Genomic DNA, 21,955 nt, shown 5'->3' with positions numbered 1-21,955 from the left:
AAAAAAATAAGAACGTTACTTGTCATCGTGTCAAAAGAAGGAAAAAATTCTGCTCACGTGATTACGTGTCTTTTTAAAAACATTTACATAACCTTTTTATTTTAATTTATATATCTGTTTAAGCTTTTTTCGTCAGTGTACTAGAAAGAAATCAGTTGATTACAACCCTTTCCGCGTGTTCTTTACATTACAATAATACAACCCTGAATCCGACGGCGCAATACTACACCGTTCAATGCTATAAAACTGAAAAAAAAAGCTGTTCTGCTTGAAAAGGGCGCCATTTTCTTCTTATTCATATTAATATCGATTCTTTGCTTTAAAAAACTAAAGTAATTACGTGTTTACTTTTTTAATGTCCCATTTTTTTCGTCGATATTATTTAGTAAGAGTGTTTAGCAGAAAAGCCAACAAACGACTACCCCCAAAAATAAATATACAAGAAATAAATGTTACCGTAGTCAATAAAAGGTCAGTTCATATTTTTTTGTTGTTTGGAAATAGTGTTTAATGCTCTTTACTTGAAATAATTTCAGCGAACCAAAATTAAAACGAAATTTGAGGCGATAACTACTTAAATGAATTTTTATGTAAACTACACATGCCATAATCGAATATTCCTCAAGCACAAAATAACGGAAAACATTAAAATATGTTTATAAATATTCCATACGTTGACGGAACTCTTTTAAATTGTTAACACAGAATGCTCAGGTGCCCCTCCTTCAAATTGAAAACGGGGCTCTCCATTTCAAAGTCGCTGCCATTTTGATTTTTTAACCGGTTCGTGAATTAAAAAAAAATTTTTACAAACTGCTTAAAAATACAAACCAATGAACTTTTCTACCATAAAAGTAACTTTTATTGACTATGGTAACATTTATTTTTTGTATATTTATATTATTATATATATAACATTTTTTTCTTTGTAAGGAAACATCATTTTGTTGGTCACTCTTGGCTACGAATGGAAACAAAGTTGATATAGAAAAATATTTTCGCAAAAATTATCTTTACTTTCATCATATTTTGCTTATGGGTAAAATTTTGGAGTATCAAAACCTATCTCTTTACAACCCCCTCCTTTTCATAACCTATCATACTTTTATCAATCACAGTCCATTTTCTGTAGGTACTTCTGCTAGTATATATATATATATATATATATATATATATATATATTTTCTGTAGGTACTTCTGCTAGTATATATATATATATATATATATATATATATATATATATATATATATATATATATATATATATATATATATATTGTTATGGACTGGGAGAAGCTAAGTCGGTGTGATCATCTCTGGTTAGAATCTTCGACTCTAGAATAGCGCTTCGCCTTACATTGCTCGTCACACAGGATGAAAATAAAAGAAAAAGGACTAAAGTGTGTCGCGTGCAGATATGCGCCCTAGAATGACACGTGTCTAAGATTCGTGAATGATTCTCATTTAACCTTGAACGATTCAAACACAAAGTAAGAATGACACAACACGTGGATAAAATATCATAAGGGCTTTATTAAACATATAATTGAAACTTGGTGCGACACCTCAATAGGTCGCGGTGAGGTCAAGAAAACGAGAAAATAAGCAATAAAAAAATATGAAATCAAACAAAAAAAGAATAAAGTAAAAAACAATTGACATGGATGTTCTCCTGGGATAACAGCCCCTACCTCCCCCCTCCCAAAAAAATAAGCATGGATGGAGACAGGGTTGTGTTTGGGAGATGTGTATGAGAAATGGGGTACTTAACTGCAGATAAAATATATCGGATGGCCAGCATTTCTTCTTTCATTCTTGTCTTTTCTTTCTCTTTTTTTATTTCGAATCATTGTCTCGTCGACCCGAAAATTGCAAACCCTGTGCGTCATTTTACATTGTTCCATGTAGGTATCATATCCACACCGATTTTTTTTTCTGGCGGTTGAATATTAGGTTTATTTTAGTCGCCTTTATGGGGATATGAGTTAGACAACAAAAGAAAGTCCTTAATTTTATCCTTGGAATAATACAGAGATTATTTGTCCATCATATCTGGTCGCTTGTTCCCTCCATTGCTTTTCGGCATAACGGCGCGATTAATTTTTCCATCCACTTTCCTTGTGGTCTCGGCCCCAAAAAGAAAGACCGGGTTTTTTCGTTTTTCCCGCTAAGAGAGTTTTCTTCTCTCCCTTCGCTCTTTTCTTATCGCTGGTACTACTTTCTCGCGCATCGGTTTTTACACAGGAAAGTGGGATGAACGAGGGGGGAGAGGCAAGGTGTGACAGGTGGAGGTGTAGATTAATAAATTTGTCATAGTTTTTTTAATTTACAGAATTTAATTCCAAAGTTTCATATATATATATATATATATATATATATATATATATATATATATATATATATATATATATATATATATATAATTTTTATAATTTTTATAATTTTCAGAATGTGAGACATTTCCACCACCAAGCAATGTCGCAGCTCGCACGAGCCATGAAAGCCAACAAACTAAAAGTTCAAAACTCGAGTTTCGCTCTCATATATATATATATATATATGTATATATATATGTATGTATTATTTTTTTATTATTTTAAATATTTAAATATGTTGATGTGCATAAAAGTAAATTATTCAGAGATATGCATGTTTCGAAGTATCACTTCTCATCAGTGTTTAGTAATACTGATGAGAAGTAATAATTACAAATAATACATCACAAATGTGGGACGACTAGAATATAAACAAAGGGCAGATAACTTCTCTCTTAAAAACAGCACTTAGGGAGTGAAAAGAAAGAAGAATAAATAGCACAGAATCGCTAATAAAAAATAAATCAATCAACAATCTTTATATATATATATATATATATATATATATATATATATATATCCATTTGTAAAATTCAATCATGCTCTGCAAAGCCAAAAACTAGAACAACACTTTTCCTCTACGAAACCGGTAAACCAAATACGACGAATAAATAGTTTTAAAAATATATAAAAAACTTGAAGCATGAAATTTTTTTTTTTACCAAAATTGATGGATTTATCATTAACAATCCGAAAAACAAAACAATCACGTCAAAGGCTATGTGTACTGTTATGGTGTAAAATGGTAATAAACGAAAGGAACATGGGACTTTCAGGAAAACACACATGTATTCACATAGATTACAGGTAAAGACAGGTTGAAAAGACCATTCCTCAACTGTGGGCATATGCACCCGACCTGCTTGGTCGCGTGCCAATCTCTACTGCCGGGCATCGGTACTCGATACCGGAAGTGACGTCACTAGAGGAAGTGACGTCATGAGATAGTCCATTAATCCATGGAGGGGTCTCCAACAGTGTACATATTGGATGATATACAGAACTCGAATCATTTAAAAAAAATTTTTAACAAAAATGATAGAATTTGGCATTAAATTACCTGAAAATAGTTGACTTGGCGTATAACAACACAAGCAAACCAAACGCTATGCACAAACAAGTGTAAAAGTCGCCATGTTTGGTAAAGTTGCATGTTTGGTAAAGTTGCATGTTTGGTAAAGTCGCATGTTTGGTAAAGTTGCATGTTTGGTAAAGTCGCATGTTTGGTAAAGTTGCATGTTTGGTAAAGTTGCATGTTTAGTAAAGTTGCATGTTTGATAAAGTTGCATGTTTGGTAAAGTTGCATGTTTGGTAAAGTTGCATGTTTAGTAAAGTTGCATGTTTGGTAAAGTTGCATGTTTAGTAAAGTTGCATGTTTGGTAAAGTTGCATGTTTAGTAAAGTCGCATGTTTGGTAAAGTTGCATGTTTGGTAAAGTCGCATGTTTGGTACAGTTGCATGTTTAGTAAAGTTGCATGTTTGATAAAGTTGCATGTTTGGTAAAGTTGCATGTTTGATAAAGTTGCATGTTTAGTAAAGTTGCATGTTTGGTAAAGTCGCATGTTTGGTAAAGTTGCATGTTTAGTAAAGTTGCATGTTTGGTAAAGTTGCATGTTTGATAAAGTTGCATGTTTAGTAAAGTTGCATGTTTGGTAAAGTCGCATGTTTGGTAAAGTTGCGTGTTTAGTAAAGTTGCATGTTTGGTAAAGTTGCACGTTTAGTAAAGTTGCATGTTTGGTAAAGTTGCATGTTTGGTAAAGTTGCATGTTTGGTAAAGTTGCATGTTTGGTAAAGTTGCATGTTTAGTAAAGTTGCATGTTTAGTAAAGTTGCATGTTTGGGAAAATTGCATGTTTGGTAAAGTTGCATGTTTGGTAAAATTGCATGTTTGGTAAAGTTGCATGTTTGGTAAAATTGCATGTTTGGTAAAGTTGCATGTTTAGTAAAGTTGCATGTTTAGTAAAGTTGCGTGTTTAGTAAAGTTGCATGTTTGGTAAAGTTGCATGTTTGGTAAAGTTGCATGTTTAGTAAAGTTGCATGTTTGGTAAAATTGCATGTTTGGTAAAGTTGCATGTTTAGTAAAGTTGCATGTTTAGTAAAGTTGCGTGTTTAGTAAAGTTGCATGTTTGGTAAATTTGCATGTTTGGTAAAGTTGCATGTTTAGTAAAGTTGCATGTTTGGTAAAATTGCATGTTTGGTAAAGTTGCATGTTTGGTAAAATTGCATGTTTGGTAAAGTTGCATGTTTGGTAAAATTGCATGTTTAGTAAAGTTGCATATTTGGTCAAGTTCCATGTTTGGTCAAGTTCTTTATATGTTCAGATATTTGATAAAACATGGCGACTTTTACACCTGATTGACCGAAACGTTGTACAAATAACACTCAAGATGAGAACAATTGTCCGATTAATCCAAATAATACAACTACTCGTACCTCATTTCAAAAATGCAGAACCATAAAACATACTACAATGACCAGATTTTGCATTAAATAACCCGAAAAGGGTTGATATGCCGTAAAACAAAACAACTAAATAAAACAATATTCATAAACATTCGAAGATATACAGAACTTGTAGCGTAAAAGTTTTAGCAAAATGACTGGATTTGTCCTTACCTCAATTGGTCGATATGTCGTAAATCAAAACAGCCAAAACTTCTCCTATGGTGTTACACCGATTTCCTCGCTTTTCTTCCAATTCGATCCTTTATTGTAGAACTATTTATCTTTGCTCTTAAACTACGCCTCAGTTTCTATTATCACTTTTTCATTCGACTTTTGTCTTTTAGATATTTCTCTTTGGACCTGCCAGATACCAATTCTTTGTGTCTTTCAGATCTTGTTGCTGTCTTCAGTGTAGAGTCTTTCTATTCTCTTATCCGTGTCTTTCAGATGTTGCCTTCTCTTTATGATCACCGCAACTTCTTTTTGCTTTCCGGAAGTAATGTTCTCTTTTGCATCCCAAACGTTGCTGCTTTCCTTTTTTTTTTTTTCTTTTCTTTTTCTTTTGCGTATTTCAAAAGTCACTTCGTTCCGTGTTCTATGCATAATGCGTTTGTGAATTTTCAATATTGGATGCAATTTCATTGATTTAGAAATGAAGAACTGGAAATTACTCCTGTATGTATATACTAGCATGGAGGTCCGACGTTGCTCGGGATTGAAAGTAGGATCAATGAATATTACACACTTTCAATACTTTTATTGTCATTGAAATCAGCGAAATCGCCCAATCAAATCAATCGATTGCTTGCTCTAGTCTAGTCAGGAACCCACATTAGTGCAGTGGAAGCTTCACATGCTTCCCCGCACTGGTTTAGCTCACAATTCACTGTAGTCTATATTGAACTTTAGAAATTGTTGATTTTATGAAATTATTTTATATAATAACTTGAATTAAAATTTGGAATGCAAAAGTCTAGTAGAATGGTTCAATTATGCTTTTTTTAACAAGGGAATCACCAGTTATCAAGGCACGGAGGCTACTCGAGGATAAGGGTTAAAGAGTGTATAGTGGTCATATCATAGTAATCGTTAAAAGTGTAAATTTGGTAAAATTGGATTATTTAAGGGGAACGGCTCATCAAGAACTTGTTCACTTTGGACTTGAAGACGGCCATATTGTAGTCAGCTGGAAAGCGAGTAAACGGAAGAGAGTTCCACATGCATGCAGTTCTAAGAAAGAAGTTTTGTTCATGGAATCTACATTTAGGTTTAGGCACAGATAAAGAGGGGGGAAATTATTGATAGTGGTTTCAGCCAAACGAGTATTTCTTGTGAATGTTTGGCGAGGGGGGGACCATAGATTGGAGCTCAGACGAGCACTTGCCATGAAATTAGAAGAAATAAAAAAATTAATTTTAATCGCACAGGTTAGGGTTAGGGTTTAGGGTTGGGTTAGATACATTTGTGTGATTCTATTTATTGTATTTCCATGTTTTTTTCTGTTTATCATTATAATTTTTTTTTTTTTTTTTCAGCGGTTTCACGTTTTTGCGATCAGCTGCTTCGGGTTCTTCCCGTTAGAGGATGAGCACACCCGAGAAACTTTGTGGAAACTGCAGGTCAGTAAATACTGAAACAGAAACATTAATTTCGAACATGTACCTGTCTTATCAAAGAATCTACTGTTGATTTTATATGCCGAACCCGTGCACTTGTACAGTGTAACGGACCAGGATATAATACCCTAACTCACTATAAGAAAATAATGAAACGAATGGAATTGAAGGAAACAAAGACTCAATTGATGGATAAGATAAACGTGTCGTTTATTTACTGTTGAAAGAAAGAATGTTTTAGATATAACATGTGTTCATGTCCGCGCGTGTGTAACCAATGTTCGTTGCGGGACTTGTGTTGTAGAAAGAAAAGGAAATGTGTGTTCATCTCAAGTTCAGGTCACTATCGTTTGTTCGCGCGTGGGAGAAGAAATGAGTGATGAAGTGGAAAATGGGATGATAGTCCAGCATGTAGACAAAGAAGAGTATAGAGGGTTGACGTCAGTTAGCAGTCAGCTACGCGAAGGTGTTCTCAGGGAACAGTGGTAGATAAAGAGAGAAAGAGTGAGAATGTGTATGTACGGTCTGTTAGCTTTTTGTCCCACATAGTAGTAAGTGGACGTGACGCACGCGGTCGGAAGCTGGGCCGAAAAGAAGGAGCCGCTTGTTGCTCTCTCTTTTATACTCGTTTCCGGTGGTCTTTTGCGCATGTGTGTATTTCCTTAGAAAGCGGAAGTGATGTCGTCCATGTGTGCGTTCGTGTGCGCATGTGTGAGTACATGTGTGTACGTTAGCGTGTGTATATATACACGTGAATGTGAGTGTATGTACGCGAACGTGAATATATGTACGCGTGTGGACGTGGGTGTGTATGTTTGTGTGTGTGTATGTATGCGACAAGTAATATAGCTTGAAATGTGAATGCGTGTTTTTGTGTGAGACTTGAAAAAGGCTCGTACAACAGCGATTAGATTTCTCAAATGCACTTGTTATGTTAGGCTGTAAAAGAGTGTTAACATTGGTCAAAATTAGTCTGTTCCTTTTTTAATCGGATTTCTTCCAATATCGATTTTCAATACTTATCAGAAGTATTCCAATACAAAACCTATATAAGAACATTCCCGAGCAAGTTTGGTGCATGGGGGTGAAATCGAAAAAAATCAGCTCATACGTTTTGGAGTCCATAGAGAATGAACACACGAACACACACACACACACATACACATAGTGCCTTTACTATATATATATATATATATATATATATATATATATATATATATATATATATATATATATATATATATACACACCTTTTCCCAGCTGTGGATCGAATTACAACCGTCATGTTGACAGTCGCCAGCTCTAACCAAATATATATATATATATATATATATATATATATATATATATATATATATATATATATATATATATATACAGTGTATCACAAAAGCGAGTACACCCCCTCACATTTCTTCAAATATTTAAGTATATCTCTTCATGGGACAACACTGAAAAAATGATTTTTTTGACACAATGAAAAGTAGTCTCTCTGACAGAGTTAATTTATTTCCCCCTGAAAATAACTCAAAATATAGCCATTAAAAGCTAAATCCCCGGCAACTAAGAAAGTACATCCCTAAGAAACTACATCCCTAAAAAGTGAGTACAGGCCTAAAAACTACACCTCTAAATGTCTAAATTGAGTACTGCTTTCCCCTCCCCCTTCCAAAATGTCACGTGACTCATTAGTGTAACTATGCCATGTGTTCATTCAGAGCAGGTGTATTCAAATTTGTAGTGCAGCTTTCACACTCTCTCTTACAAGTCACTGAAAGTTCCAGCATGGCATCACATGGTAAAGAACTCTCTGAGGATCTTAAAAAACGTATTGTTGTGCTAGATAAAGATGGCCAAGGTTGCAAGAAGATTGCTAACACCTTGAAACTGAGCTGCAGCACAGTGGCTGAAATCATCCAGCATTTTAAAAGAGCAAGTGTAACTAAAATATGCAAAGCTCCAAAGCAGTTTAATTCCTAATGATTTTTTAATATATATATATATTAGTGTTGGGACGAGGAATCGGAATCGGGAATCATAAAAATCGGACCATTTGGAGGTATCAGAATCAGTATCAGAATCAGTATCGGAATCGGAAAAATGTGTGCATATTTTCCGATGCCAAATGATTCTTTTAATTGTTCTTTTTATTTGAACGTGTTTAAAGCAAAATCTTTCTTTGCTGGAAATAATGATAAAATAATAAAGATTTATTGATTTTTAACTACTAGTAAAACTACAATCGATAAATGATCACCTACAAGTGCATTTTTTTTTTCGTTTAGGAAAATACCCCCACATTTAGCACGCATGTTTACGGCAATCGAGGAAAAATAACAACTCTATAGTTAAATATTTAAAGATTTATAAAGAATCGGATTCGGTAATTGTATCAGAATTGGGAATTTAGTACGGAATCAGTAATTGTATCAGAATCGAGAAAAATATTGAAATCGTCCCATCACTAATGTATATATATATATATATATATATATATATATATATATATATATATATATATATATATATATATTAGTGATGGGACGATTTCAATATTTTATATGTATACTAGCAGTTCTGCCCGGCTTTGCTCGGGTCGTATGTACTTTATGTGCATATGTATATACAAAAATGTGTGAACATGTACGGTAATGCCTTTCTATATAATAGGCTTATAAAACTACCATGGAGAAAAGTTGTTAGAGACAGCAGAGGTCAATTTTTTTAAAACTTTGACCCCAATTTTGACCCCTCCACATTTATTGTTTTGGGCTCAAATTAAATTAAAATATTTGACCTATGTCCAAGTTACTTACATCTAAAATTTCAAGTGTGTAGTCCCAAAATTGGTGGAGGAGTTTGGTGGAGTCTGCAAAGGTTTATTCTGTCAGCTTTGACCTCTTGGCAGCCAAATTTTCGGTCAAAGATTGATTGAAAAGCTTGCTGCATGTCTGAATATCTTTTATGTAAAATTTCAAATGATTGGACCCAAAATTGGCTTAATAGCTTGCTAGAGACCGCAAAGGTCAAATCTTTTGAGATTTTCAGATAAAAAAAAACGATTAAAAAGCTTGCCCTATGTCCGAATGCCTTTTATGTAACATTTTAAATCTTTAGACCCAAAATTAGCTTAAAAGTTTGCTAGAGACCGCAAAGGTGAGATCTTTTGAACTTTGATCCCTTGGGGGGGGGACGATTAAAAAGCTTGCCTCATGTCTGATTATCTTTTATGTAAAATTTCAAATGTTTAGACCAAAAATTGTCTGAGTTATTTGTTAGAGAACGCAGAGATCAATTTTTTTTTTTTTTTACCTTTGACTCTAGAGTCGCCAACCTGATAGGTCCTGAACTGTCATCTAGGCTTCAACCTCTGTCCCATCGAAGAGATGTTGCATCCCTCTGCCTGTTCTACAAATATTTTAATGGTGAATGCTCTGACGAACTGCAAACACTTGTACCTCCCCAACGTAACTACCCCCAACAAACCCGACAAGCTACAAAGTCTCATCTCTTTACAGTAGAGATCCCTAGGTGCAAGAAAGCCTTTTACTCCAATAGTTTCTTCCCCAGAACTGCAGGTCTTTGGAACTCCCTTCCGGGATTCTGCTTTCCCAACTGCAATGATATGCAGAAGTTCAAGTGTAATGTTAACAAATATCTTTCTACTCTTATCCCTTCATAATGACCCCACTAATTAAGTCCCTAATAGTAGCCCCCTACTTCAAAGTGGCACTGTGCCTTGTTTGGGGTGAAAATTGAATTTAAAAAAAAAAAAAAAAAAATTATGACCGCTTAACAATTACTGTTTAGGGCTCAAATCAAATTAAAAAATTAGATCCATGTCCAAGTATCTAAAATTTCAAGTGTTTAGACCCAAAATTGTCGGAGGAGTTTGGTAGAGTTCTTAAAGATCAAATCTTTGAACTTTGACTCCTTAACAGCAAAATTTCTGGCCGAAATCAAATTAAAAAGATTTTCCCAAATCTCAATATCTCGTATGTCAAATTTGGACTCTGTAGACAGAAAATTGACAGAGTTATTGTGTAGGGAAATATACACAAACAGACATTTTCAGTTTTATATAGAAATATACTAGCATTTCAGTCCGGCGTTGCCCGGGTGTTTGGAGGTGTGCGTTGAGCAAAAAAAAAAAGAAAAAAGTGGTAGTAGGAAGGCAGGCTCGAACCCGTATCGCAAAGGAGGAAAAGAAACGGGAAAAAACCTGACGTCTTTGCTGTTAGGACCACCGCCAAACCGGACGTGACGTAGGTTTTAATTAAGACTATAAAATCGAAAGGAGAGGATGATTTTCGAAAATATCGGCGAAAAAAGCGACCCCAGTCCCCTGGAGAAAAGTGCCCAGTTGAAGATGAAGATATTAATGTTTTTAGCCAATTGTTCGATATTTGTTGTATGAAAGGTCAAACTTCAAAACGATACTAATCTTGTAAAAATCCGTCGCCTCTATCAAAAGTTTTAGACAGACATGCAAACATACATACACACATACATACATTTATATATTGGTAGCTCAAATTTTCGATCTAAACCGATTTAAAAGCTTGCCCTATCTCTGAATACCCTTCATGTAAAATTTAAAATGCTTAGACCAGAAATTGATTGAGTAATTTGGTAGAGACCGAAGCGGTCATTTTTTTTTTTTTTAATTTGACCACTATTATTACCCCTTAACATTTATTGTTTTGGGCTCAAATCAAGTTATTAAGTTAGATCCATGTCCAAGGTACTTATATCTAAAATTTCAAGTGTTTAGACCCAAAATTGTCGGAGGAGTTTGGTAGAGTTCTTAAAGGTCAAATCATGAATTTTGACCCCTCAACAGGCAAATTTCTGTCCGAAAACCGATCACAAAGATTTTTCAAAATCTCAGCCTACTGTATACCAAATTTCGAATCTGTAGACTGAAAATTGACAGAGTTATTGCGTAGGAAAATGTACACACACACACAAACAGACACGTTCACTTTTATATATATACTAGCATTTCAACCCAGCGTTGCCCGGGTGTTTGGATGTGCATGTTAAGCAAAAAAAAAAAAAAAAAGAAAGTGGTGTAGGAAGGCAAGCTCGAACCCGTACCGCAAAGGAGGAAAAGAACGGGAAAAACGTGATGTCTTTGCTGCTAGGACCACCGCCAAAACGGAAGTGATGTAGTTTAAATTAATGCTAGACAATCGAAAGGAGGGATGACTTTCGAAAATATCGGCGAAAAAAGCGATCCCACTCCCCTGCAGAAAAGTGCCCAGTTGAAGGTGAAGATATTAATGATTTTAGCCTATTTTTTTATATTTGTCGTCTGAAAGGTCAAACTTAAAATGATACTGATGTTGTAAAAATCCGTTGCCTCTGTGGAAAGTTTTAGGCAGGCATGCAAACATACATACATACATACATACATTTATATATTGGTAACTAAAAATTTTCGACCCAAACCGATTAAAAGCTTGCCCTATCTCTGAATACCCTTTATGTAAAATTTCAAATGTTTGGACCAGAAATTGTCTGAGTAATTTGGTAGAGATCGAAGCGTTCATTATTTTTTTTTTTTTACTTTGACCCCTATTATGACCCCTTAACATTTATTATTTTGCGATCAAACTGAGTTATTAAGTTAGATCCATGTCCAAGGAACCTATATCTAAAATTTCAAGTGTTTAGACCTAAAATTGTTTGAGGAGTTTAGTAGAGTTCTCAAATGTCGAATCGTTGAACTTTGACCCCTTAACAGCCAAATTTCTGGCCGGAAATGGATCACAAAGATTTTCCCAAATCTCAGTACCCTGTATATCAAATTTCGAGTCTGTAGACTAAAATTTGACAGAGTTGTTGCGTAGGGAAATGTACACACACAGACACACAGATACACAGACAGACAGGTACACAGACACGTTCACTTTTATATATATACTAGCATGGGATCCCGGCGTTGCCCGGGTATTTGGAGGTGTATGCTGAGCAAAAAAAAAACAAAAAAAAAACGGGTTAATTTTTTTTAACTTTGACCCCTATTATGACACCTTAACATTTATTGTTTTGGGCTCAAATCAAGTTATTAAGTTAGATCCACGTCCAAGGAACCTATATCTAAAGTTTCAAGTGCGTAGACCCAAAATTGTCGGAGGAGTTTGGTAGCATTCTCAAAGGTCAAATCGTTGAACTTTGACCCCTTTAACAGAGAAATTTCTGGCCAAAAACCGATCACATAGATTTTCAATAATCTCAGTACCCTGTATATCAAATTTCGAGTCTGTAGACTAAAAATTGACAGAGTTATTGCGTAGAGAAATGTACACACACACACACGTTCACTTATATATATATATATATATATATATATATATATATATATATATATATATATATATATATATTCTTACTATTAGGTCCAATTTGACTAGGGACAGACTTCTCTTTGGACTACTGCACTGCCCGGAAAAAATTAATTTTCATTATTTCAGCTACTTTGTAAACTTTCCACTCACATTTTGAAAACTTTCCAATCGGATTATATGCATCATCACGCTTGACTTATTTTGGAATGCATTCTATCTAAAGAACTATTTTGCACTTTGGATCAACTTGAGAGGAGTTTCATTCAAGCTGAAATATTATGCGTGGTTTGTTTTTATATCAGTTTTTTACATATCCAACATTTTTTCATTTTTTTATTTGGCAATTTATAACTACAATAAATTGTAGTTTCACTTAATGCCTTAACTAGCTAATTCTAGCATTGCTACAAATATAATTTGCTGATTTCTTTATGTCCTCTGATGAGAAGAATAATAAGAATAGCATTCTTTGAAACTCCGCGGAATAAGGACTTTGTAAATTGTTTTTTGGAGTATTCAGCTGAACAATAAATTTTGATTGTAAATTTCAACTTACAGTTTTAATTTTCTTTCTCTTATATATATATATATATATATATATATATATATAGAGAGAGAGAGAGAGAGAGAGAGAGAGACAGACAGACAGACAGACAGACAGACAGAGACAGAGAGAAAGAGCGAGAGAGAGACAGAGAGATTAGTATTGGAATGATGAATCAGAATTGGGAATTATAAAAATCAGAATTTTTTGAGGTATCAGAATCAGCATCGGAATCTGAAAAAATTGTATCCATTTTCTAATGCCAAAAACGATTCTTTCAATTTATTTTTTATCTTTGTTTGTCTTGTTTTTTAAACTTAATTTAACGTTGCTGGTGCTAATAGTGAATATTTATGGATCATACCCGACCCCTCACCAGTGTATTTTTCGTTTACAAAAATATATGGACAGATCACATGGGTTCCTACTTTTATCTGAAAATTAAAAAAAAAACGAACGGCAACTCTATGGCTAAATATTTAAAGACTGAAAAAGAATCGAAATCGGTTATTATATCAGAATTTGAAATTTAGAACAGAATCGGCAATTGTATTAGAATCGAAAACAAATGCTGGAATCGTCCCATCACTAGAGATAGATAGATAGATAGACAGATATGATAGATAGATAGATAGATAGATAGATAGATAGATAGATAGATAAATATGGTAGATAGATAGATAGATAGATAGATAGATAGATAGATAGATAGATAGATAGATAGATAGATAGATATTCTACCTGAAAAGGATAATAGAAGTTCATATTCAAGTTGGCATTCTTTGGCAGCACCTATCGCGTCTGTATAGTCCATTTCTAGATTGATGCTATCAGCGCGCTTTCCTCACCTCTCGTTCTTCCTCTCTCGGTCAAAATTACCTTATAATAACCCTCTTCCTTATTGCAGTCATTAGCAACAGCTTCTTATTCTGATGGCTTGATTATCCCTACCCTCACATCTCAACTCAATTACAGACATCCCTGAAGGACCGGTTTACAAGTCGATGTAGTTTATCCTTACGAATTTTATTCCTCTTCTTATATAACCAAGGCAAAGTGAGCACAATTAAATCTGCAGTAAATAAACATAAAGAAATGTCCTCTTGCTCAAGATATTCATACTTCTATATTATTTATAAAGGTAATATAGAAGTGAATAGACATATTATATTGCTATCTAATTTACATACGTGTTTTCAGTAGATCCGCCTGGATTTGAATAGACCTATTATATTGCTATCTAATTTACATACGTGTTTTCAGTAAATCCGCCTGGATTTGAATAGACCTATTATATTGCTATCTAATTACATACGTGTTTTCAGTAGATCCGCTTGGATTTGAATAGCCATATTATATTGCTATCTAATTTACATACGTGTTTTCAGTAGATCCGCTTGGATTTGAATAGACCTATTATATTGCTATCTAATTTACATACGTGTTTACAGTAGATTTGCTGGATTTGAATAGACCTATTATATTGCTATCTAATTTACATACGTGTTTTCAGTAGATCTGCTTGGATTTGAATAGACCTATTATATTGCTATCTAATTTACATACGTGTTTACAGTAGAACCGCCTGGATTTGAATAGACCTATTATATTGCTATCTAATTTACGTACGTGTTTACAGTAGAACCGCCTGGATTTGAATAGACCTATTATATTGCTATCTAATTTACATACGTGTTTTCAGTAGATCCGCTTGGATTTGAATAGACCTATTATATTGCTATCTAATTTACATACGTGTTTACAGTAGAACCGCCTGGATTTGAATAGACCTATTATATTGCTATCTAATTTACATACGTGTTTTCAGTAGATCCGCTTGGATTTGAATAGACCTATTATATTGCTATCTAATTTACGTACGTGTTTACAGTAGAACCGCCTGGATGTGAATTTAGCACTGACGATTCTATAGTCATTAATGTTGTCCATTAAGCAGTGTGACCCCTTTGATATGTTGAAGATGCAAAAAGAAGACGGGGAGATTCGTATTATTTGAATTCCTCAAAATAATGTTCTCATGTTCCAACCTTCTCCAGGTGTATCTTGTCGAACTCAGGAATGTTTCTGTCAAATTCTGAAACCAGGATGGAATTTCATTCGGAACCCTTGATTTACTTCACAAGGGTAGCATGCTCTCATTCCGTCACCTATGACTGGATAAAGGCGCTAAGCAATTTGTAATTGTATTTTCAGTTACCCACACTGAGGATTGAACCTCCAATCTTCAGAAGAATGTCACTTTTAGAACTGAATTTTTCCAAGTACTCTAACCACTGTGCCACAAGTCCCTTCTACTCCCGTGAATTAAATGAAGGGTTCTGTTCAAAATTCTGTGCTAATTCCCGAGGTTGACAGAAAGATTCAATAGTTTGACAGGATAAACGTGAAGAAAGTCGGAGGTTACATCGACCGAAACTTTATGAAAATTACACTCAAGATGGAGAACAGTAGTCCAAAGAATCCAAATAATCATTGATTGGTTGTTTTTTTTTTTGTTTTTTTTTATGGCATATCAACCCTTTTCAGGTTATTTAATGCCGAATCTAGTGATTTTGAAGAAAATTTTGTTTTTTGTACAAGTCGGTTTCTATTTAACCTATAATTGGGACTCTAAAAGATACTACCACTCCGGGTTAGAGTGGACCTGGGAGCAATGGCAATTAAAGGGTGGCTGCACACTCCCAAAGCCTGCAAGTTGTGGTCTCACCAAATAATCAATCCTCATCTCAAAAATTTAGAAACATAAGAAGAGAAGACATTTGAAGAATCGCAAGAGAAAGTCAAATCTTGGTGACAAAACAGTTTGGTTTGGTTGTTTTGTTTTAAGGCATACCAACCATTTTCGGGTGATTTTGCTGAAAGTTTTTATGTGTCAAGTTCTTCATATCTTCAAATATTTATTTATAAGGTTGCGTTGTTTGGTTTTATAGCATATCAACCCTTTCTACTTATTTGGTCAGAAATTTTTATGCTTCAGCTATATATTCATGGTGCATGTTTGGTTACTTCGCAAAGGAAAATTGTTGCTTTCGGTTTTGGTTTTACAGAACATGATTGAGTTTTGCAAAGGCAAAAGAAAAAACAATAACATCAATTTTGAAAGATGATTTTTTATTTTTATTTTTAAGGCAATACAATGTAATTTTTTTCCTCCTTTTTTTTAGAGAGAGAAAAAATATAAGATCAAACATATCTTTTTCTAACCTCATCTTTTACAATGCGATCTTAATCCCGAAAATTCGGATTCCACACTAACAACACCATGTACACTGTGTTTTTTAGAATTTTTTTATATACTCCCTAGATTATAATATCTACGATTTTTGCGAACAGACACTGTGTTTACATTTATCGGCTTTTTCATATAAAAGCAAAACTATATCGAAAGCAAAGGTATCTTCCCAACCTTTCGTACCGGGACTTCAAGAAAGCAATAAGCTTTGATCAATGTGAGGAAAACTCTTCATATCAGACAATTGCTCTTCATTTGGACACTCCCCTTTTTGTGGGAAGCTGGTTTTCCCAAACATCTTGGGAAACAAATAAATACGTCAGAAAGCTTATAGCTTAACTGGCTTGAAGCCAGAATTAACTGTAATAAAGAAAATCATTGAAAAAAAATTGTTATTCAATATTTTCAAATACTTGTAAAAGCATACAAGCGGTGGAGGATAAAAAAACTACATTGTATTGCCTTCAAAAAAAAAAGATCCTTCATTACTATACTCAATGTTTCAAGCATCCTTCCCAATAAGACCGATGTTTAGTCTATTTTACTTCAGGAAGCCGGTATCTTCAGACAACCTGATCTGCTAGCAGCAGGGAATGACAAAAGATAAGTGTATTGAGCATATATGTTAAGCCACTTGTTTTGAGTCATGCTAGCAATATGTAACCAAATACTACCTTTTGCATATCTGGTGAGGAGGGTGGCTAGTCACCCAGCAAAATTAAACATGAAGAAAGCGCTGAACACGCATCTTTATTATTCCGCATTGAAAAGTTGTGTATATTCGCTGTCTAGGTCCAAGAACGTTTCAATACGGTCAAACACTCAGTCAAAGAATGCACTAGTCTCAACATGCAAAATATCAGGTTGCTAGCATGAAGTCTTGCACATCACGAAGACCAAGTTCACTGAAATTTTTATGGTCTCCATGTATGCCGCCCCTCCCCCACATCTTCGAAAGGGAATTCATACTTAATAGAGATGGTTATGTCAACCACTTTCAGGTTATTTAATGTCGACTCCAGTAATTTTGGAAAAAGTTTTCATGCTTCAAGTTTTTTTTATATCTTCAAATATTTATTGATAATGTTTGGTTTGGTTGTTTTGTAGAGAACAATTATTGTTTTTTATCTTTATTTTGCAGAACATGCACTCCTTGCGCTTCCTGTATCCCAATGAGACTCAATGGCAATTTCGTCATACTCATAATCAGACATAGAGAGTTCCAAATATTCACCTAGCCAAACTGTGGTTTGTCGGAGCGGGGCATGCAAAACATGAACGTCTGATCTCTCTTGTGTTGGGTGATATACAGGTTGGAATGATAAAATTGTTGTCCCAGAAAAGACATGATGCCATTTCTGTTTGATTAAAACAGGTTTTCTGTTATTGCTGCAGACCATCTACTAGTTGGCCAGTTGTGTACAAATCTCAAGAGCAATAGAAGCCTTCTATCATGTCTGAAAGTGACATAATGTTCAACGAGCGAGATCAGAGATGTGCCGCTGTACAACTCATGCTCTCTACCGATCCAAGATATGACAACAGGACCATTGCCAGCTACCTCAAAATACATCGCTGAATTACCACGAATAACAGGGGCGTGTCCAGGGTGGTTTCAAGTGACGGCCATATCATGCCAACTCACATCTTCTGAAATTGCCTTGAAAGTCAACACCAAAGTGTACCAGGATGTGCTGAAGAACGTGGTGATCCCCTGGTGCAATCAGGTGGCTGCTGGCAAACCCTGGGTGTGGCAGCAGGACTTGGCACTGGCCCACAAGTCCAAAGAGACGCAGGATTGACTTCAGAAGGAGTGCTATGACTTTGTACCCTTCTCTCACTGTCCCCCTCCTCCCTCGACCTGAACCCCTGAACTACTTTGTTTGGTCATACGTCGAGAGCAGCACTAACATGACCTCCCACAACACCAAAGTCAGTATGATCACCGCCATCCACCGAGTTTTTGCCAAGCTTCCACTGGCGCTTGTGGAAAAAGCATACTCCCAGTTCCAGACCTGTATCGAGGCAGTGATTGAGACCGAAGGCGGCTACATTGAATAGATGTCAGCTCTACTACATAATCAAGTCACCTGAATTGATTTTTTCAATAAACGTTTTAAAATAAAGCTGTAGTGTTGTTTTCTTTAGGGCAACAAATTTATTGTTCCACACTGTAGTTGAACCATACCTGAACTAAGTATCACCAATCCATATCTTATACTTAATAGGTCTCAATAACAAGTCATTCCTGCACATGAATGGGACAAGTATATCAATATCAAGATCTGTAATAATTAACCCCTCAAAGTGGCACATTGTGTCCCATCTCTTCAACCTCATTGAGTAGGGAGGATCCCTCTGCTTATCTGGCAGGCGGAGAAGCTTTCATGATTTTGATGTAGGGGAATTGTTCAGTTTTTGCTCACCGTGAAGTTGTCATATCTCTGTCCTCTATGTGTAGTGTAATCATTCGTGGACTTGAGACAAATGAGATCCTCATGACCAAGGATGTGAAGGATCTGGAAAACCTTGGTTCTATATCACCGATCTGATTCAGGAAGGTAAGTGCCTTCACTCAAGAAAGGGTTTGTGTTGGTTCTTTCAGCCTAACTATACAGTAGGAAAGTTTTTCTTGGTTGAGGTTTCTTAGTATGACGAAAATAACATTTTTTCTCCAAGCACCACTGCCTAGAAGTGTATGCCGACATACCAAGATATACTTAAGCAACTGGTGTATATGAATAAGAGACACGTCGATAATCTAATCCCCTCACAATAATATTTTCGGGTGGGCACCAATTAGTTGGTAAATAATATACTCCTTATTCAATAAAAAAAAATAGATTAAAAAATAATTTTTTTAATGCTTCAGAATAGCGAATGAGAGTAAATAAACCACTGCCACAATGCCAATAAATAAAGACTTATTATGCGAAACCATTTAGAGGTACAAAAAGACTGTATTCTCAAGGATACAAAAAGCACAAACCAAACATAAGGACAAAACTGGAAGGACCAGACAATAAGGGTAAATAACTCCGTCGTACTTAATTATCTCCCTTGACCGATAAATGGCGGCAATTCTATAATTAACATGGATTGCCAAATTCCGATTTCAGATATGACGGCCATGATGAAGTGGATACTTTTTATTTTGCCAATATTAGGCCAAACATGTTTTTGATGCATAAAAAAAAAGACAACACCAAAAAGATGGAATGAAAATATACATGAAAATAGATAAGTGCTTTGTGTCGTTTGCTTTGTTTATTATCGTGATGGTGATCATCATGATTATCATCATCATCAACAACAACTGTGTAACAATCTCATTGCTTCTTTCTTCTTCTTCTACTTCTTCTTCTTCTTCTTCTTCTTCCCTCCTCCCCCTCTCTACATCATCTTCTTAGCTTATGTGATGCCATGTTGTGGCACACGTTAATAGCCGCGCGTTTACTCGAGTCCTGAGAGAGAGAGAGAGAGAGAGAGAGAGAGAGAGAGAGAGAGAGAGAGAGAGAGAGAGAGAGAGAGAGAGAGAGAGAGTCCACCAGTTTAATCCCCCCTTCCCCTCATTTCCCAGTTTACCGTCGTCATTTCTGAAGCTGCTGCTGTTATGTGAGGGAAAAAAAGAGACAGGCGCATTCAGTTTTTTGAGACATTGATAAACTGTTTTCTGCATATGTCCATATCATCTGACTCAGCCTTCAGCTAATTGCATTTATCTCTCTCTCTCTCTCTCTCTCTCTCTCTCTCTCTCTCTCTCTCTCTCTATTAGTGGCCTGGCAGGGCTACAGGGGAGACAACCAAGTAAAAAAAAAACTAAACAAAATTCATCCCGAAGCAGCAAAATTAAAGCTGCTCTGCCATGACACTATCAATACAAATATAAACAGATTTGGGCATATTTTGTTGGTTTGAAAATATAGATTCTTTTTTACCAATTGTCATAAAATTTAAACCATAGAATAGTATTATGATTTTCAAAAAGCTTGCGCATTTGCATGTAGTTTCGTCCCATAGAATTAAAGATATGAGCATGTAAATATTCAATTTAACTATCAGTATAGAAATATCCATATATCATTCAAACACTACCGTATTTGAATATACGATTAAGTGGCAGTTATAGTCATTTGTTTTCCTAGTTTTGCATGTAAATTACAAAATATCTGATATTTCCCAAAACCCTCTGGCCTTGATGGAGGGCAGACTAAAACATGCTGCTATGGTTTCAAATGATTTGAAATAACAGCACGGGGAGACTTGATTCCAAATATTTTTCATATGGTATATCTCCCCTCTTTGGTTTTCATATATAAACTAAATTTCACATTGTATAAGGACTATTTGATACTACAGAGAGAGAGAGAGAGAGAGAGAGAGAGAGAGAGAGAGAGTGAGGAAACAGGTCCGCTCTCTGTGACGTCTCGTTGGAAAAGGGAAGAGTTTTTCTCGTCCGATATGGAAGCAGTTATAGTTCTTTAAGGGGTAAGGAAGATCCCTGCACTATGCCTCTGATTGGTCATTATGTGCCATATCGCACAGTCAGGGGAGGCACTGATGCACAAGAAAAGAGTTCTATTTGTTTCTGCTACAAACTCTGTACTGTTTAGCTTTGTGATTCAAACTATTCTTCCTTTATTTTGTCTTGGCACTGCTTTTACTTTCACTTCTCTCTGAGAGACAGGAATGAAAGTATGTAATTTCTGTGTTCCTATAATCGTGGAGGAATTGCTAAATCTGTCTTCAAAGATGTTTGTTTCCTTTATCCATTTTGCAGTTGAGGAATACAAGAAATGTATTCCAGAAATATTTTTTCTTGCATGAAAATAGAGCTGCCTTGGCGTCATGATTTGTTCATTATAAGGTCGCTGCAGGCTAGCTTTTGCTGTTAACCTTTTAACAGTGCCACCTAACCCATCACATGGCCATTCCCATGAGAAGTAGCAAAAAAGTGCCACTCTGCATCAATATCCAAAATTTTTATTTATTTATTTTTTTTTTATTACATTTTCACCCAAAACAAGGCACATTGCCACTTTGGTATAGGGGGCTACTATCAGGGGAAACAACTACTGAAGTACTATGTAGGGATTTGGGCAGCAAGATGTTGGTTCACGTTGCACTTGAACTTCTGCATGTCAGTACTGTTGGGGAAGCAGTGACCTGGAATGGAATTCCAAAGTCTAGCGGTTCTGGGGAAGAAACTACCGGAGTAGAAAGATCGTTTACATCTAGGGATCTCTACAGTGTGGGGGTGGGATTTTGCAGCTTGTCGGGTCTGTCGAGGGTGTTCACGTCGTGGGGGCACAAGTGCTTGCAGTTCATCAGAGCATTCACCATTAAAATATTTGTAGAACAGGCAGAGGGA

This window comes from Euprymna scolopes, chromosome 14 (assembly GCF_053919585.1).
Source record: "Euprymna scolopes isolate OS-2025 chromosome 14, ASM5391958v1, whole genome shotgun sequence".
NCBI lineage: Eukaryota > Metazoa > Mollusca > Cephalopoda > Sepiida > Sepiolidae > Euprymna > Euprymna scolopes.
Note: the sequence above shows the minus strand (reverse complement) of the source record.